The 21,134-nt window shown below is 42.7% G+C and overlaps 1 pseudogene; it reads left to right on the top strand.

Annotated features, from left to right (window-relative positions):
• The window catches only part of LOC121005741, a 414,302-nt pseudogene that overhangs the window by 19,210 nt on the left and 373,958 nt on the right, over window positions 1–21,134 (top strand).

The raw sequence follows: 21,134 nt of genomic DNA on the forward strand, positions 1-21,134 counted from the left end.
CTCCATCACCACCTCTTCAGGCAGAGAGTTCCATAGTCTCACTGCTCTTACCTCTTCTATGTTTGTGTACAAACCTTCTTTCCTCCAGACGCAGAGGATGTCCCCTCGTCACAGTCACATTCCTGGGAATAAATAGATGATGAGAGAGATCTCTGTACTGACCCCTGACATATTTTTACATAGTAATTAGATCTCCCCTGAGTAGCCTTTTTTTCTAAAGTGAATAACCCTAATTTTGATAATCTTTCAGGGTCCTGTAGTTTCCCCATTCCAGTTATTACTTATCCTCCTCTGAACCCTCTCCAGCTCTGCTATGGCTGCCTTGTTGACAGGAGCCCAGAACTGTACACAGTACTCCATGAGTGGTCTGACTAGTGACTTGTAAAGTGGCAGGACTATGCTCTTATCATGGGCATCTATGCCCCTTTTGATGCAATACATTATCTAATTGCCCCTGGCAGCAGCTGCTTGATACTGGTTTCTACAGCTTAGCTTGCTGTTCACTAAAATTCCTAGGTCCTTTTCCATGTCAGTGTTACCCAGTTTTTTACCATTTAGTATGTACTGGTGACTTGCATTATTCCTTCCCATGTACATAACCTTACATTTGTCAGTGTTAAACCTCATCTGCCACTTATTTTTGAAATTCATATCATTTATTTTATTTTTTATTCGTTTTATTGAATCATTGAGATCGGGTACATTGCATTGTATCCGTATGTAATATTGTAATACATAACAAAAAAACTATAAAAAGTTACAGCACTGTTTCAATGCATTATATCGATGACCATAAAGTTGTTACAAACATGTCATAATGAATTCTTGCTTGTCGTTTTACTCAGTACATTACTTATTCCTAGCAAGCTCTGTGTGTAGAGCATCCATTAACCGCTGAACAGAATATGATATGATAGAAGAGCACCATATACCCCACACTTTTTGGAACTTAGGTGCACATTTTCTGTTTTTATATACTATGTTCTCATATGGTATAATAGTATTTACTAATAATCTCCATTGTGATAAAGAGGGTGGTCTATCTCCCATCCATCTGATGGCTATTGCTTTTTGTGCTAAAAATAATGCTTCTCTTAAGAATACTCCAGTATGATAAGAGAATAGTTCCTCATCAACAATACTAAAAAGGCATACTTTCTGGTGAAGTGGGAGCGTACAGTTTAATGAGCTTGAAGCAAGGCTATCATATCTTTCCAGAATTTCTGTATATAGGAGCATGCCCAAATGAGATGCCAGAAATCAGCGTTGTCCATCGCACATCTATGGCATCTAGAATGAGTCAGCCTGCCCATCTTATATAATCTGGCTGGAGATAGATAGCTCTGATGTATCATGCATAATTGTAAAAATTTGTTGTTTATAGCAGGGGATACTAGTGTTGGAGATTCTAAGATATCTTCAATGTCATCTTCTGACATATCCTGGATCAGAGTCTGCCATCTGGTTATTGCTAAGATCGGGGTTCCTTTCAACCTGGTACTCAAAAGATTAGTATAAAGTGAGGAAATAAAACCTCTTGGGCCCTGTGAGCGAATAACTCCTATCATAGGAAAATTTGAAATAAGAACCGGGGTATTGCGAAAGTGGGTTTGTATAGCATGGAGGAGTTGTAGGAATTTATAAAACGCCGTTCTAGGCAAATCATGTCTGCGGTTCATAGAATCAAAATCATTTAAAATGCTATTACTATATAGATCCCCTAAGTTGATGACCCCATGATTCTTCCAAAATACACTATCTGGCAAAGACAGTAGGGAGGGAAACATAGGGTTATCCCACAAGGGGGTCTCTACAATATTATTTTGCACCTCATGCATATGCTTACATGCTGACCAGATCTGTATAGCTACTCTTTGGATAGGTAGTAATTTCCAGGGGAATAATTTCGGTTGTTCCAGGACCGGCCATAAGGTGCTAAGGTTTAGGTATGAAGCAAGATGTCTCTCTTGTCTGATTAGATGATTGTCAGACGAGATCTATGAGTGTATGTTCCTCAATTGTCCTGCCAGGTAATATAAATACACATCCGGTAAAGACCCCCCCCCCCCCCCCCCCTGCATTTCTAGGCCGATTTAAGGTAGTGACAGATAATTTCGGTCTGTTAGTACCCCATATAAATGGTGACATTAAGGAAGTAAGTTTCTGAAAAAAATTCTTAGGTACCACATAGGGTGCATGTTGTAATACATATAAGCACTTGGGCAAAACAATCAGTTTTATCAAATTGATTCGTCCTGATACCGAGAGTGGTAACCCACTCCATGCTTTATATTTATCCTTGCAGTATTCTAGTAAGGGTTGGGTATTTAGTGCTTAGAAAGATTCAGCATCTTTGGTAATATATATACCCAAGTACTTATAACTAGAGACAATAGGTAATTCTCCATGAGGGAATCCTACATCTGGTGAATACAGGGGGCAAAGTGTTGATTTGGACCAATTGATCCGAAGGCCAGAATAGTGTCCAAATGTCTCAATCAAAGATATGGCTCTGGGAAGTGTGGTCTCTACTTTAGACATAAATAACACCATGTCATCAGCATATAAGCCAATTCTATCTTCTAGTTCTCCTATGTTTATACCCTTAAACTGCTCATCTATCCTAATGCGTATAGCTAAGGACTCTATGGCAAGTGCAAAGAGCAATGGGGACAGTGGACATCCCTGAAGAGTTCCTCTTCCTAAGTCAAAACTTTCAGACACCAGCCCGTTCACCAGTATATTAGCCCTAGGTTGCTTGTACAATATGGAAATCCATTTAATAAATTTGGGACCAAATCCAAAATGTTGGAGTGTCATCAATAGGTACGGCCACTCTACAGAATCAAACGCTTTTGCGGTATCGAGGGATGCCAATGCCCATCTTTCCTCCCTCCTAATCCCTATCTGAGTCACCACCTGTACCCTCCTGATGTTTTTCGTGGTGGATCTGCCAGGCAAGAATCCAGACTGATCGGGGTGGATCAACATACTGACAACTCTTCCTAATCTTACTGCCAGAATTTTTGCTAGAATCATATAGTCAATATTTAACAAGGATATTGGCCTATACGATCCACAGTCAGCTGGATCCTTCCCCGGCTTAAGCAGTACTACAATTGTGGCATCGTACAGGGATAAATGCAAGGACCCCTTATTAAAAGCATCTTCATACATATGGAGTAATAATGGGTTTATATGCTCAGCATATTTAATATATACTTCCAGAGGCAATCTGTTGGGTCCAGGGGATTTCCCTTTGGCTAACTGTGCTATTGCCTCTGTTAGTGCTAAGTTTGATATAGGGGCGTCTAGAAGATCCACTGCTTCTTGTGTCAGTTTGGGGAAGTCTATCTCATCAAGATAATCAATTATTCCATCCTATAATCTATTTTAGTTTCATATAGGTCTTTATAAAATTCCTGAAACCTTCTAGTTATAGTTTCTGGCTCCAACAACACTTGATTAACTGAGTCTTTAATACGCAGGACTGTGGGAGACATCTGATTTTGCCTTACTATATAAGCTAGTAGTTTGCTTGATTGGTTTCCTAATTCAAAGTGAGATTGTTTTGTGAAAAACATCTTACATTGGGCTTTCTCTTTAAGAAGTGTAAGATATTGTCTACCTTTTAACAGCCAATCTTCTCTATTCTGATCATTAGGGTTTGCTATATGAATTCTCTCTAACCTAGAACATTCCATCGCCGATTCCTCTTCTTGTCTAGCTGCAGATCTTTTAATAAAAGAGATGGAGGATCTCAGGCATCCCCTTAGATACGCTTTCATGGTCTCCCAAATTAATGAATATTCTTCATTATCAATATGGTTTGTCATGAATTCCGATAACTGATCAGGAATACGATCCATAGGCTCAAATAATGATAACCAAAAGGGATGAATTCTCATAGAATGTCTGTTCCTACTCCTATCTGCCTGTAAATCCAATTTAAGGGTGAATGGTCTGAGATTCCCCTCGGTCCGAATTCAATACCGTAAGTTACCGAACACATAATTGGGTTCCCAAATGCGTAATCTATACGAGATAGAGTATTATGGCTAGTTGAATGACATGAATACTGTCTAACGTTGGGGTGCTTTAGACGCCATAAATCTACCCATCCCACTTCCTCCATTAATGTCGCTAGTTGCGTCATGGGAGTTATGCGCCTGTCTAGATCTTCGTTAGGCAGAAATCTATCCACATCGGCATCCATCATCATGTTAAAATCCCCCAGACATAGTGTTTTAGCCTGAGGGTAAGATGCAGCGAAACTAATTGCCTTATGAATAATTTGGAGGGATGAGGGTGGTGGTATATATACTCCTAGGATCACATACAGGATGCAGTTTATGTATGCAGCCACGAACACAAATCTCCCAGAGGGGTCCACCTGATATGTTTCTACTTCCCACCTGAGCGATTTGTGTATCAGTAATGACACTCCCCTAGACATATTAGTATAACATGAATGCTGTGCCCATTGGACCCACGGTTTCTGCATCTTTCTCATGGTGTCTGCAGTCAGATGTGTTTCCTGTAAACACAATATGTGGGGATTATATCGTCTGACTGCAGAAAAAAACATGGTACGTTTCTTATTACTCCCACAGCCTCTTATGTTCCAAGACATTATGCGTTATGTTATCAAGACTATTATAATGACTCTCAGCTTTATGCCCAGCAGTTCCCACCAATCTATTAGTTCTGAGTATTGTTTTCGATGTTTCGTTGTAGTTCTGATCTCATGAATACAGTGCATAACATAGAACAGTTGAACCATAAAACATAACAAGTCGTAGTTATTACACAACTTTACGGAGTCGGTAGTGAGACTTCCAATATTACCGCACTGTCTGCGGTGTGAACACATAATGATACATTATGCACTTATAGATACGGGGTGTGCGATTGGTAAATTCACCAGTTGCACTTAGTAGGTTTAACATATATAGGATGAAAAAGGATAACGGGAATAAGGGGAAACAGGGCCCTAGTCCTAACATCCAGAACCTTAATTCTAACATATCAATTCACATAGGTGTACTATTCGCTTTCCTCATCTCATCAGTATAGAATATGAAATTAAAAGGGCTCTCCTATGTCATATCTGAGACAATTACACTATCCCCGTACCAATATCTCTAAATCTTCTGGTTTATATCAACTATACTTATTCCCAAGTTACTTATTAGAACACTACTTAGTACATTATGGGAAATATACGTATTGTAAAGGGAGGGAATAGTTAAAAGGGAAAAAAAATAAGTGAAGTAGACACAGTCGAACAACTGAGAGATGACAACAAATAAGACATATCACACCATTATGATTACTCAGTCAAGGTGAGCAGCGATCTAGGTCTGCGTGTCTTATGGCTGGTTGTTCCTTTACTTTAATCACTTGGATGTCATCAAGGGTTAGCTTCTCTCTGAGGTCTTGCTTACCTTTTCTTGCTGTCCAGCCAGTTGATGGCATCTTCCGGAGTGTTAAAGAAGCTTCTGGTTCCTCCATGTACCACCCTCAGTCTAGCCAGATATGCCATGGAATTCATTTCTCTCCTAATCTTCTTTTCACCATAGTGAAGGTGGCCCTGCATTTCTGTAATTCGGCTGAGAAGTTGGCGTTGTCATATCGCAGCTCTTGTTTGTTGCGCGCCAATTGTAACACATGATCCCTGTCAGTGGAATTCAGCAATCTCACCAGTAATGGCCTAGGAGGTCCCCCTGGTGGGAGAGGCTTAGCTGGAACAGGATGTGCACGTTCAATAATAAAGGCTGATGAGAACGTCACCTCTGTGAATGTGTTTCTGAGCCAGGTAGTGATGAACGCGCAAGGGTTGTTACCTTCAGATCTCTCTGGTAACCCGATAATGTGCAAGTTATTTCTTCTTCTACAATTCTCATAATCATCACACTTCTGTTGCCAAAATGTGACTTTCTTTTCCAGCTCTTGAATCTTTTCTGGAAGAGGTGTTACGCAGTCTTCCACTGCCGAAATTCTGGTTTCGGTTTCTTTGATGCGTTTCCGCATGTTCTGCATGTCATGACGCAGTAAGCCAATGTCGACCTTCACCTCCTCCAGCTTGCCCACCATAGAAGAGCAGCATATGGCAATTGCCTGCAATAGTTGGTCTGTGACCTGTTTTAGCGATGGCTCAGTCTCTGATGTCCCCTCTTCGCTATGATCAGGATCACTCTCAGCGGTCGGGGTTGGAGAGTCGGCGCCATCTTGGTTTTCAGTGCGAGCAAATTCTCGTAGTTTTTCTGCCGCAGTTAGGGACATATTCCTTCCTCTGGGTCTTCCCGATCTTCTGCTCGTCCTGGATGAAATGTTTGCAATCGGTAAGTCTCAGGATTTTTGAGAAGTTAGGGCCCGGGTCCGGAGCTCAGCTAGATGCGTCCGCTCATAACAGCTTCCGGCCATGCCCCCCCCCCCCCCAATTCATATCATTTTAAGGGTCAACAAAGTGAGTTTTATAAAGACTGTTGACTTGGGTAATAAAGCACAACTGCAAAGAACTTCTGGGTCAACAGTTTATAGAACATCCTGCCTCATCATCCTGTCATATTCTATAGAAACATCCTGTTATATGTTCTATGCAAAGTATCGACTATATAACCAAAGTTGAGGCGAGCATACAACACTTGGACCACAATAGTCAGGTAAAATGGATAAAATTTTATTAAATCACAATCAAACTAAACCTGTGTATAGTATAAAATCCACAATAGAAATAACTCCATAAAAAGTCCAAAATAAAATCAATTCAATCAAACAATTCAATATTAAATCGATTGCAATGCTTGAAGCCAAATTCACACAGATAGAAGTAGTCCCTTATACTCACAAGGCACTGGAGTATATAGCTACAGTCATGTGAAAAAATTAGGACACCCTTTGAAAGCATGTGGTTTTTTGTAACATTTTTAATAAATGGTTATTTCATCTCCGTTTCAACAATACAGAGAGATTAAAGTAATCCAACTAAACAAAGAAAACTGAAGAAAAGTCTTTTCAAGATCTTCTGTAAATGTCATTCTACAAAAATGCCTATTCTAACTGAGGAAAAAGATAGGACACCCTCACATGTATTCCCTCTTAAATTGGCTCAGATCTCACACAGGTATATCACACCAGGTGCACATAATTAGTAGATCGTTACTCTGCATGTTGAATGAGGCTTGCCCTATTTAAACCTCAGACATTTAGTTTGGTGTGCTCCTGACTGTTGAAGTGAGAGTGAGCACCATGGTGAGAGCAAAAGAGCTGTCAGAGGACTTCAGAAAAAAGATTGTAGCAGCCTATGAGTCTGGGAAGGGATTTAAAAAGATCTCAAAAGATTTTGAAATCAGCCATTCCACTGTCCGGAAGATAGTCTACAAGTGGAGGGCTTTCAAAACAACTGCCAACATGCCCAGGACTGGTCGCCCCAGCAAGTTCACCCCAAGAGCAGACCGCAAGATGCTAAAAGAGGTATCCAAAAACCCTAAAGTGTCATCTCGAGAACTACAGCAGGCTCTGGCTACTGTTGATGTAGAAGTACATGCCTCTACAATCAGAAAGAGACTGTACAAGTTTAACTTGCATGGGAGGTGTGCAAGGAGGAAACCTTTGCTTTCCAAGAGAAACATCGAGGCCAGACTGACATTTGCCAGCGATAAAGTTGACAAAGACCAGGACTTCTGGAATAATGTTCTTTGGACAGATGAGTCCAAAATTGAATTATTTGGACACAACAGCAGAGGACATGTTTGGCGTAAACCAAACACAGCATTCCAAGAAAAGAACCTCATACCAACTGTGAAGCATGGAGGTGGAAGTGTCATGGTTTGGGGCTGCTTTGCTGCAGCAGGACCTGGTCAGCTCACCATCATAGAATCCACGATGAATTCTACTGTGTATCAGAAGGTGCTTGAAGAACATGTGAGACCATCAGTTAGAAAATTAAAGCTGAAGCGGAACTGGACCATGCAACATGACAATGACCCAAAACATACTAGTAAATCAACCAAAGATTGGCTGAAAAAGAAGAAATGGAGAGTCCTGGAATGGCCAAGTCAAAGTCCAGATTTGAATCCCATTGAGATGCTGTGGGGTGACTTGAAAAGGGCTGTACGTGCAAGAAACCCCTCAAACATCTCACAGCTGAAAAAGTTCTGCATTGAGGAGTGGGGTAAAATTTCCTCAGACCGATGTCGAAGACTGGTAGATGGCTACAAGAACCGTCTCACTGCAGTTATTTCAGCCAAAGGAGGTAACACTCGCTATTAGGGGCAAGGGTGTCCTATCTTTTTCCTCAGTTAGAATAGGCATTTTTGTAGAATGACATTTACAGAAGATCTTGAAAAGACTTTTCTTCAGTTTTCTTTGTTTAGTCGGATTACTTTAATCTCTCTGTATTGTTGAAACGGAGATGAAATAACCATTTATTAAAAATGTTACAAAAAACCACATGCTTTCAAAGGGTGTCCTAATTTTTTCACAAGACTGTATATGGCTGCACCGTACTGCAGAGTTCTACAGCTGGTGGATTCGCATGTGAATTATACGGATGAACACACACAGATTAAAGATAAGGCTCCGGACTCCTGCTCAATGTTCAAGTGCTGTATAATTAGTGGATACCAATGTGGGCAATATGGATGCACCAAACTAGACTCCTGTTGTATATGGTGTCTCACACCGCAGTGTCATTACCCATAGTCTCGTATATAGTACGGTAAGTTTTACACTGATTAAAGTCTCTTGCCCATAACATGTAAAATTCCACAAATTGAGTCTTCTTACCTTCCGGTTGATTTATATCTGGTATGTTCGTCTTTGTGGACGTAGGAGATGGACGAACGGCACTGCCGGCGTCTCGCTACTTGCTCCTGCAGCTCACTTACCCGAAATCTCGCGGGACTTGGAGCGTGGTTTGCATCCAGTCAGCGGAGGGCAATGAACTTTCCCAGTTGTTCAATGAGTCCTAATTATCCGAATATTCTTCTATTTCGATATTTTAGCATGGCCATGCATAAAGGTGCGGAGGTGCTTCTCTTACAGGTATGCGATCCAGTCCAGACGCATTTTGGGAACTCTCCTTCCCTTCATTATTTAATATTAGAGGGTGGGTGTCCCTCTACCTGAGGCACCTATTCCAGAAATCTGCCTGGAGTGAGCCACCGTTTTGAGTTTAATTTAAAGTATCGACTAACCTGTCTAGTTATAGAAATTATTATTATACAGCTTATTTCTTCATTGCTTACATAAGGAACCTTATATAAAGCCTGGACTTCTAGTATAATCAGACAGCTGCTTAGCATAGCTTGAGAACATGGTTTGTGTGTGATTTGGTTGTCTCACTGTCGGCAGGAAATCAAGATTGCCTACCTTTTGATTCAGATGACTTTGTTCCTTAATTGATAGAAATTTTAAATAAAACTAAGCATATGGGAATATATTTCTGATGAAGATTTTGTATATATATACAGTGTATTTAAAAAGTCTACATACCCCTGTTAAAATGTCAGGTTTCTGTGCTGTAACAAAATGAGACAAAGATAAATCATTTCAGAACTTTTTCCACCTTTAATGTGACCTATAAACTGTACCACTCAATTGAAAAACAAACTGAAATCTTTTAGGTGGAGGGAAGAAAACAAAACAAAAAAATAATAATGTGGTTGCATAAGTGTGCACACCCTCTTATAACTGGGGATGTAGCTGTGTTCAGAATTAAGCAATCACATTCAAAATCATGTTAAATAGGAGTCAGCATACACCTGCCATCATTTAACGTGCCTCTGATTAACCCCAAATAAAGTTCAGCTGCTTTAGTTGGTCTTTCCTGTAATTCCCCCTGAGCTTTTTCCCTTGATTAGGTCCGTAATTGGAGCATCTATGGTGGCAAAATCTGGAATGAACCTCTGGTAATACCCTACCATGCCCAGAAACGTCCTCATCTGTTTTTTTGTGCAAGGTTGAGGCCACTCCTTAATTGCCTGTACCTTTTTGAGCCTGAGGCTTGATGAGGCCTTTACCAATAATGTACCCTAGGTATCGTGCCTCTTCAAGGCCCAGGGCACATTTCTTGGGATTGGCCGTCAGACCAGCCTGCTGAATTGAGTTTACCACCGCTTGGACCTTGGGAAGATGACTTTCCCAATCCGAGCTGAATATCACCACGTCGTCAAGGTACGCCGACGCGAAGTGCTGGTGTGGCCTGAGGACTTCATCCATCAACCTCTGAAAGGTGGCAGGGGCCCCATGAAGCCCAAATGGCATTCTCACATACTGGAACAGGCCCTGTGGAGTAGAAAACGCTGTCTTTTCCCTAGCTGTTGAAGTAAGTGGAATCTGCCAATAACCTCTGGTTAGAACCAGGATGGTAATGTACCTGGCTGGACCTAACCTTTCTATCAACTCATCCACCCGTGGCATGGGATAAGCATCAAACTTTGAGATCTTGTTTAATTTGCGAAAGTCATTGCAAAACCGCAAGGACCAATCCGGTTTTGGTACAAACACCACAGGGCTACTCCAATCACTATGGGATGGTTCAATAACACCTAGCTCCAACATTCTCTGGATCTCACCGGCTACTGTCTGTCTGTGGGCTTCAGGAATGCAATATGGCTTCAAGCGAACCCAAGCTTGTGGATCTGTAATAATATCATGCTTAATTACATGAGTGCAACCTGGTCACTCTGAAAACACATCAGCATTCCTAAGGAGGAATTCCTTTACCTATTGGGCTTGTGCCCTTGACAGAGTCTCTTAGACCTTCACCTCAGTAATTCCCCCCTGAAGTGTAGGGCTGAGAGGCTCTGCCGCCATAGAAACTAACAGTTGCTTCCAGGCCTTTATTAAATTGACATGATAAATTTGAAATTTTTTTCAGTTTGTCGGGTTGGTGGACTTTATAATTCACATCTCTTATTTTCTCTACAACCTCATAGGGCCCTTGCCATTTTGCTAGGAATTTACTTTCCGCGGTGGGAACCAGAACCAGGACCCGGTCCCCCGGCTGTAAAACCCTGAGTCTGGCTCCCCAATTGTATATGCGACTTTGGGCCTCTTGAGCCTGTCTCATATACTCTTGTACTATGGGCATTACACCTGTGATGCGGTCCTGCATCTGTAGAACATGTTCCACTACGGAGCGGTGGGGAGAGGGCTCCTCTTCCCACGACTTCTTTGCAATATCCAAAAACCCCCTGGGGTGTCGCCCATACAAAAGCTCAAATAGGAAAACCCAGTAGACGACTGAGGCACCTCACGAACAGCAAACATCAAGTAGGGGAGCAGGCAATCCCAATCTCTCCCGTCTGCCTCAACAACCCTTTTTAACATTCTCTTGAGGGTTTTGTTGAAGCGCTCCACCAACCCATCAGTTTGAGGGTGATAGACAGATGTCCTTAACTGTTTTATACCCAGCAGCTTACACAAACCTTTCATTACGTTGGACATAAAAGGTGTTCCTTGGTCCGTCAGGATCTCTTTGGGAATGCCTGTTCTAGCAAACATATGAAACAATTCCCGGGCAATTGTTTTAGCTGACGTGTTCCGCAGAGGAACCGCCTCGGGATACCTAGTTGCATAGTCTAAAACCACAAGAATGTATTGATGTCCCTTTGCAGATATCACCAGGGGCCCCACCAAATCCATTGCAATCCGGTGAAAAGGTACCTCAATGATGGGTAACGGTACCAAGGGTACCCGGTAATGAGGTGCAGGGGACGTCAACTGACATTCTGGGCAAGACGCACAGAATCATTTGATTTCTGCAAACATACCAGGCCAAAAAAAACTCTGGAGTACCCTCAGCTGCCAGGTGTCATCCCATGGGGTTTATATGAGCCAGGTCAAGTTCCACTTTCCTATGCGATTTGGGAACAACTAGTTGCTCTATGACTTCACCTCTTATATTATCAACACGATAGAGAAGATCATGGTTGACAGCAAAGTGAGGGTACACCTTCTCCAAGCCCGTACTGTGGGCAACCCCATTAACCACAGTAACATTTTCCCAAGCATGAGCTAACTTGGGTCCCTCAGTTGGGATGTGCCAAAGTTATCTTGAGAACAGTTTATTTCTGGCATAGGTAACTCTTCCACAGACTCTTGAGGTCTCTCGGATTCCCCCACTAGCACAGAGAAGGGGAACTTGTCAGGCTCAACTGGGGCCAGTCCACCGGCTGGTACTTCAGAACCGGAATCCTCAAAGTCAGGCAGGCTAGCCGGAGTTTCATCCCCACACTTAGGGAAATTCGAGGTGGAAACTCGACCATCCACAGGTCTCAGAACAAAGCAAAGTCCCGCCCTAGTATGACACTATGCATCAGGGATTTAGATACTTCAACCTCATGGGACGTCACACCAAACTGAGTCTCAATGGGGACCACCGCTGTATCATAACTTTTTGCATCACTATGTATGCACACAACACCCATGCACTGTTTTTTCAGCTGGTCTGGAGCTACCTAATGAGGCTCCCAGAATCCAGCAAGGCCTGGACACTCCTTCCACCCACTTTGACCTGTGCCATGTGAGCCAGCGCAGAGGTCAGACACGCTGGATGAGGGAAGAAGGAAAGACGCTGATCGGCTCCACACTCCATAGGTTCTGGGACATCAGGACATTTAGCAGCCACATGCCCCTGGGCTTTGCACCTCCAGCACTGGACACCGGAGCCTGGTAGGGTCTCTTTCAGCAGCCTAGTATCCATGTTGGTCTTCACCCACGTTTTCAAACCAGCATCAGCATTTAAGGTTGCGGCGCCTCTCCCTGCCACTGCGGGCAGACACCGCTTTACAGGCAAGTTCTTGGGGTCAGACCCTCCTGCCAAAAAACCCTCTGCCGCGAGGTAGCGTTCAACCATCTCAACTAACTCATTGGCGGACTTTGGATCAGCGTGACTGACCCATTTTCTTAACTCATATGGCAGCGCTGTCAGGAAGCGATCCATTGTGACCCTTTCGACAATCTGGGGTGCCGTGAGTATCTCAGTGTCACGGATGGTGTTGCAGAAAGCTGGAGCTTAAAAATAAACATCCATCTGGCCTGATCCCAAACTAAGGAGCATATGGGTGCGCCCTATAAAACCCCTAGAGCTCTCCCTGACTGCTATGCCCATGCAAAGGTCTTAATGGTAGACGATTGCATGCCCTCGTACCTTATACTATGTGACACCTGAAAGCCCTATAATAGTGAGGGGACACGACCACCGGCTCCCTGCACTTAATACGGACGGAGTCAGGGTCACCAACAATCAAGCCAGCAAGGAACCACAGACTTATCTGAGGAATCAGGAGAAGCAGCCTCCAGCAGTGAACACAATCTAGGAAGAAGTATAAACCGCAAAGTGAGGCACTATGAGAGGGAATATAAATGGAGACAATAAGTGCAAATATGTGACAGCTGGGAGAAGGAAAGGAGATGAGAAAGTGAAACCAAAACAAAGAACATCATACAACAGGTAGAGAAGAACGTCTGCCAGATCTTCTCACAGAGCTGGCGGTGACAGTACCCCTCCCTCTACGGGTGGACTTCGGACACTCAGAGCCCACCTTCTCAGGATGAGACCTATGGAAAGCCCTGATGAGACGAGTGGCCTTAATGTCCGCCAGTGGGACCCACATCCTCTCCTCAGGACCATAACTCTCCCAATGAACGAGGTACTGGAGAGAACCACGGATAATGCGAGAATCCACAATCCTAGAGACCTGAAATTCAAGATTACCATCAACAACAATCGGAGGAGGAGGCAAAGAGGAGGGTACAGTGGGTTGGACATAAGGTTTTAATAGGGACCTGTGAAAAACATTATGGATCTTCCAAGTCTGAGGAAGATCAAGACGGAAGGCAATGGGATTGATGACGGACAAGATCTTGTAAGGCCCAATAAACCTAGGACCCAACTTCCAGGAGGGAACCTTCAGTTTGATATTCTTTGTAGACAACCACACCAGATCACCCACATTCAGGTCCGGACCAGGCACACGTCTCTTATCCGCCACACGCTTATATCTCTCACTTATCCTCTTCAGATTACCCAGAATCTTTTGCCAAATAAATGACAAAGACGAGGAAAATCTCTCCTCATCAGGTAAACCAGAAGACCCCTCTCCAGAGAATGTCCCAAACTGCGGATGAAACCCATATGCACCAAAAAATGGTGACTTATCAGAGGACTCCTGGCGACGGTTATTTAAAGCAAACTCAGCAAGGGACAAAAAAGAACACCAATCCTCCTGATTCTCCACCACAAAACAGCGCAGATATGTCTCCAGATTCTGATTGACGCGTTCGGTCTGACCATTCGACTGCGGGTGAAAAGCAGAAGAGAACGACAACCGAACCCCCAAGCAAGAACAGAAGGCCTTCCAGAATCTGGAAACAAATTGCGTGCCCCTATCAGAAACGATGTCTGAAGGAATGCCATGCAATTTACCAATGCGATCAACAAACGCTTGCGCCAGCGTCTTAGCATTGGGTAACCCAGGAAAGGGAATGAAATGCGCCATTTTGCTAAAACGGTCCACTACTACCAGAATCACAGTTTTCCCCGAGGAACGAGGCAGGTCCGTAATGAAGTCCATGGACAGATGCGTCCAAGGACGGGAAGGAATGGGTAACGGGAGGAGAGAACCCGATGGCCGTGAATGAGGGACCTTGGTACGAGCGCAGGTCTCGCACGCTGCCACAAAACCCTCAACCGTCTTACGAAGAGCCGACCACCAGAATCTCCGAGCAATGAGATCCACTGTGGCTCTGCTCCACGGGTGCCCAGCAAGGACAGTATCGTCGTGCTCCTTAAAAACCTTGTGTCATAAAGCGAGAGGCACAAACAACCTCCCAGGGGGACAAAGATCAGGAGCCTCTGCCTGGGCTGCCTGAACCTCTGTCTTCAAATCAGGATAAAGAGCAGAGACGACCACCCCTTCAGCCAAAATGGGACCCAGGTCTTCAAAGTTCCCCCCTCCTGGAAAACAACGTGACAGGGCATCTGCCTTCACATTTTTAACCCCAGGGCGGAACGTAACAACAAAATTAAACCTAGAAAAGAACAAAGACCATCTGGCCTGTCTCGGGTTCAGACGCTTGGCCGATTCCAAGTAGGCCAGATTCTTATGGTCTGTTAACACGGTAATAGGGTGTCTGGCTCCCTCTAACCAATGGCGCCATTCCTCAAAAGCTAATTTGATGGCCAACAACTCCCTATCTCCCACATCGTAATTTCTCTCTGCAGAGGAGAGTTTTCTTGAGAAAAAGGCACACGGTCGCCATTTGGCAGCAGAGGGACCCTGAGATAAGACCACACCCACCTCAGAAGCGTCCAATAGTAGCAAATGGAAAGTTTTTAGAGGGTTTTTTTCTTTTTGTTTTTCTTTTATTACCCTCAGAAAACTCCAAGTATCTCCTAGAGGGGCAAACATTAGCCAAATGATTTATACCCCCACAACAGAAACAAACCCTCCTCTAAGAGCTGAATCCTCTACTATCAGAGGCAAGCAAACCCAGCTGCATGGCCTCCTCAGAGGGGATTGAGAGAGACTGAGACCTCTGCGCACTGAATGAGACAGCCCCACTGTCCTTGGACTGAATATGACAGAAAGGAGTAGTCTCCTCTCTGTCTCTAAGACGCCTGTCAATACGAACAGCTAGAGACATGGCAGATTCTAACGAGGCTGGTCTCTCATGAAAAGAAAATGCATCTTTCAATCTTTCCGAAAGACCATGGCAAAATTGACTTCGGAGTGCAGCATCATTCCAACCAGTATCAGCTGCCCATCTCCGAAATTCTGAACAATATATCTCTGCGGACTGTTTACCCTGGCATAAAAGATGCAGTTTAGATTCAGCCAGAGCAATACGATCCGGGTCATCATATATCTGTCTTAGGGCTACAAAAAAATCAGTGCCCCGACCGGCAGCGAAAAGGACCAAGACTGAGCGTTATCCCTGAGCAGCGAGATGATGATCCCCACCCTCTGCTCCTCATCACCAGAGGAATGGGGAAGTAGGCGAAAATGGAGTTTGCAAGCCTCTCAAAAGCGAACAAAATTCTCACTAACCCCGGAGAACGTATCCGGAAGCAAGATCTTAGCCTCTGAACAAACTCCATGAACGCAAGCAGAACCGGTCACCTGAAACTGAGACACAGTTTTACGGAGATCTGCTACCTCCAGTGAAAGACCATTATCGGGGGGTAATAATTCATTTAAGAATTATTAATTATGGTCATAAAAATAATTAACCATAAAAAAAAAAAAAATTATAAAATTTGTCATAAATTCTTAAAATCATGACCTGGTGAATTGTAGACAACCTAATTGATACAATTCACATCTGAGTCCGACTATTTCCTCAGATAAATAAGTTATTTTTGACGTGAGATGACGTCAATGATAAAATATAGTTCTGCATTATACAATGATACACAGGTATTATAAAAATATGCAGATTTATTGGTTACAAGGTTATATACATATATAAGTAAATAAACACAATGATACATGCAAATGAATATATATAGCGTTAATATAAAGCATTACAAGCTTAACAATATATGTGAGTGGAAATAACTTGTCACATTATAACCAAGCTATTACAAGGTTAGGATATCAAAGTATGAACATAAGTTATATACATTACTTCTGTTCAGAGAAAACCTCATGATATCAAGATGGGCATGTCTAATCCTAGACATCAATATAGAATGCTAAATACATTCTGCCCCCCCTAACCAACTACACATCACATGGCTTCAGGCATGGGCAAATCCATTCAAGGATATAACTTAGAAGAGATAACTGTATCCTTCCGCCCCATCCTGGACTATTTTCACACATATAACTTTGGTAAGACTATTAAGACAAATAACAGGGATCTAGGATCTTAAATGGGAAGGATTTGAAACAAATCTTCCTTGTGGGAATCCATCACTTAGCTTGGCGAAGAATGTTCTATCAATATCAATATATATATAAGCAATCATTTAATGCTTTGCTAGATTATGAGTCTAGATTCTTCTGCAGGTAGAATGAAGCCTCACAATATCCTAAGACTACATCTCAATATGGAGAAGATCAATTTATTTAATTATTTATTTATTCGTCAATCTAGATGGTATAATTTCACCCACACTATCAAATTAGTCTTAATAAAATGAAATATCATTTTCTGTGTCTCTTACCAAGTCCTAGCAGGAATCTCACTTCTGCTCCTAGGAAAGCTGGGTGGTCCATCATAGCGCATCTCATTATGGCTTCCATCTTGATAGACCTCAACTTCTCCTCTACTAGCTAGCTCTCTTTTCTCTTGAACGCCCTCCTCATGCTACTCCGCACACGAATAATTATTTCCCCCCTTATCTAAGAATCATCCCCTTTAGATTATGGATTCCCAATCAGGTAGGGTGGGTGTATTCGCATGCTAATAACCTCATGACGTTATCTCAAACTCCTAATATGGTGTAGTGCAAATAATGAAATAATATAATGTTGTCCATCTGCCTCCAGATGGCACTGCGGTACTGTAGGTGAACATCACAACTTTTAAGCATTAAAATTAAATATCTAATAATACGTTCTCAGGAACTTTGTTGACCTTTCCTTACCATAAATCATTGAGGAAGGTCTTTTCCTCATACTTTTAATTACCTATATCCTGGACTTGTTGGAGTTGACTGTCTTCTCCTATCTTTTTGAAATATAGGTTGACTTGATGAAAATTTTATGTAGCGGCTTTGATGCTTGGCATCGGAACTTGTACATTTCATTTATGTACTCCCATGAATAACTATTGTTTTGAAATCCAATTAACTTAAACTTACTGAGTTGTTTCTGTACCTTCTAAATGGTAAATACATAGTATGACATATATATAAATCGATTCATTGTTACACATAGATAACACATTATATGAATTATTGATTAACATATGTTGTAAACTAAATATACCATGCAGAGATATATATATATATATAATTATGAATATATAAATTGAAGCTCATACAGCAGGTGTGCTCCAAGGACATGAGTCCTTATCAAGTGACAATGTTCCCTCTAGACAGATATGTCTTAGGGAGTTGGCATACTCCTTACCAGATGGTCTCATATCTTTAGTAATAAGTTTTTAAATACAATGTCCATTTATGTTCCCAATTATAATTTTTTTATATAGACTGAACTTGCCATGAACTCATCTTGGCTTTTTCAGCCACATAATATAACTTTGGTTCAAGTTGATCTTATTCTTAAAGGCAATGAGATGAGCATTCATTTTGATTATGATGTCATTAGATAATATTGTATACGTATGAAAATGCCCAACACCATGCGTGCGGTCAATCAAGGCTGAAACCGGATCCATGCTTAAGACGGTTATGGCGGTTTATAATGTCATGGATGGTGTTGCAGAAAGCTGGAACTTGATCCGACTGGCTTGATCCCAAACTAAGGAGCATATGGGTGAGCCCTATAAAACCCCTAGAGCTCTCCCTGACTGCTATGCCCATGCAAAGGTCTTAATGGTAGACGATTGCATGCCCTCGTACTTTATACTATGTGACACCTGAAAACCCTATAATAGTGAGGGGACACGACCACCGGCTCCCTTCACTTAATACGGACGGAGTCAGGGTCACCTACAATCAAGCCAGCAAGGAACCACAAATAAAGGAAACAGACTTATCTGAGGAATCAGGAGAAGCAGCCTCCAACAGTGAACACAATCCAGGAAGAAGTATAAACCGCAAAGTGAGGCAGTATGGGAGGGAAAATCAGTGCAAATAGGTGACAGCTGGGAGAAGGAAAGGAGAAACCAAAACACAACAAAGAACATCATACAACAGGTAGAGAAGAACGTCTGCCAGATCTTCTCACAGAGCTGGCGGTGACACTCAGGTTGCAACCACTTTCGTACCAGATAAATTAAGTGTATCTGTGACCTGGGAGACTTATTAGGTTGGTAATTCCAGCGGTGCACTCGTTGGGCCCGCACAGCATCAGTGACACCCAAATGGCGGTGAATTTTTAGCTTTAGCTTCTTGTAGTCCTGGGCATCCTCGGCAGACAAAACAAAATACACTTTCTGAGAGTCACCCGTTAGAAACGGAGCAACCAACCCCGCCCACTGAGTCTTAGGCCACGCCTCCCAATCTGCTGTACATTTAAACGTATTCAGAAACGCTTCCACGTCATCGTGTGCGGTCATTTTCTGAAGAAAATGGCTTGCTTTGATCAACCCACTATTGCTAGGTCGATCCTGATGCGTATTCACCAGCTGCTGCAGAACCTCTGTAAGAGTTTCTCTGTCTTTCCGAGCAGCTTCAGCTTGCATTTGCCTGTCTCTTTCCGTGGCCTCAGCTAATGCCGTCACCTGAGTACTCAATAGACGTACAATTTCCAGCTGCGCCTCCTGCTTGGCAGCCAAAGCCTTTTCATATCTGGCATTAGTCATATGAGTGACCAATAAATCTATCACCAGCAAAGATTTTTAGGAGTGCTGGTTTTCTTTCCTTCTCCTGTGTTTACATGTCACACTCTGCTCAGACAAGCTGGCAGCTTAGCTCCACTGATGGGGGCTGAGTCGGTCAACAACTATAAAGAAACTCCCCAGACATCATGGAAACGGGAGTTCATAAGAAATTATGAACTGCCCGTATATCTCATAAATACACTGTTGACGTATTTAAGACCCTGGGACCGAGACGGACGTTCTCCCGGTCTTCGTTTGCCTGTGGGGCATAGGGAAGGGGAGATATGGAGAACTCCTTCCGGTGAGGAGCTAGGATCCATAATGGGTTTTTGGATCTCTGGCTGCCAAGCCAAAAGGAGGGAGAGTGGGATCCTCCTGGGGGGGGGTGACCGCCTAAAGTTTAAGAGGTGATTGTCTTTCTCTTAAGGGAGGTCACGGGGTGTCATGTCTGGAGAGACCTAGAAACTCGCTGTCCTCACTGCCTCACATGTGACATCATCCAAGAATTCTACAAGATTACAACTTTAATGGACCACATATGTATCTGGTAACTGACTTATCTGTTAACTCTCACTGTACCATCACCTGTATTTGCATAGCTGACCATTGTATATAATCTGTGTATATAGTGTTATGTCTAGTGCGCCGTTAAAGGGATTATCTCACTTCAGAAATGACATTTATCATGTAGAGAAGGTTAATACAAGGCATTTACTAATATATTGTTATTGTCCATATTGCTTCCTTTGGTAGCTAGACTTATTCTTCCATCACATTACAGGGAGTGCAGAATTATTATGCAAGTTGTATTTTTGAGGATTAATTTTATTATTGAACAACAACCATGTTCTCAATGAACCCAAAAAACTCATTAATATCAAAGCTGAATATTTTTGGAAGTAGTTTTTAGTTTGTTTTTAGTTTTAGCTATTTTAGGGGGATATCTGTGTGTGCAGGTGACTATTACTGTGCATAATTATTAGGTAACTTAACAAAAAACAAATATATACCCATTTCAATTATTTATTTTTACCAGTGAAACCAATATAACATCTCAACATTCACAAATATACATTTCAGACATTCAAAAACAAAACAAAAACAAATCAGTGACCAATATAGCCACCTTTCTTTGCAAGGACACTCAAAAGCCTGCCATCCATGGATTCTGTCAGTGTTTTGATCTGTTCACCATCAACATTGCGTGCAGCAGCAACCACAGCCTCCCAGACACTGTTCAGAGAGGTGTACTGTTTTCCCTCCTTGTAAATCTCACATTTGATGATGGACCACAGGTTCTCAATGGGGTTCAGATCAGGTGAACAAGGAGGCCATGTCATTAGATTTTCTTCTTTTATACCCTTTCTTGCCAGCCACGCTGTGGAGTACTTGGACGCGTGTGATGGAGCATTGTCCTGCATGAAAATCATGTTTTTCTTGAAGGATGCAGACTTCTTCCTGTACCACTGCTTGAAGAAGGTGTCTTCCAGAAACTGGCAGTAGGACTGGGAGTTGAGCTTGACTCCATCCTCAACCCGAAAAGGCCCCACAAGCTCATCTTTGATGATACCAGCCCAAACCAGTACTCCACCTCCACCTTGCTGGCGTCTGAGTCGGACTGGAGCTCTCTGCCCTTTACCAATCCAGCCACGGGCCCATCCATCTGG

This window comes from Bufo bufo, chromosome 6, assembly GCF_905171765.1.
Source record: "Bufo bufo chromosome 6, aBufBuf1.1, whole genome shotgun sequence".
NCBI classification, from domain to species: domain Eukaryota; kingdom Metazoa; phylum Chordata; class Amphibia; order Anura; family Bufonidae; genus Bufo; species Bufo bufo.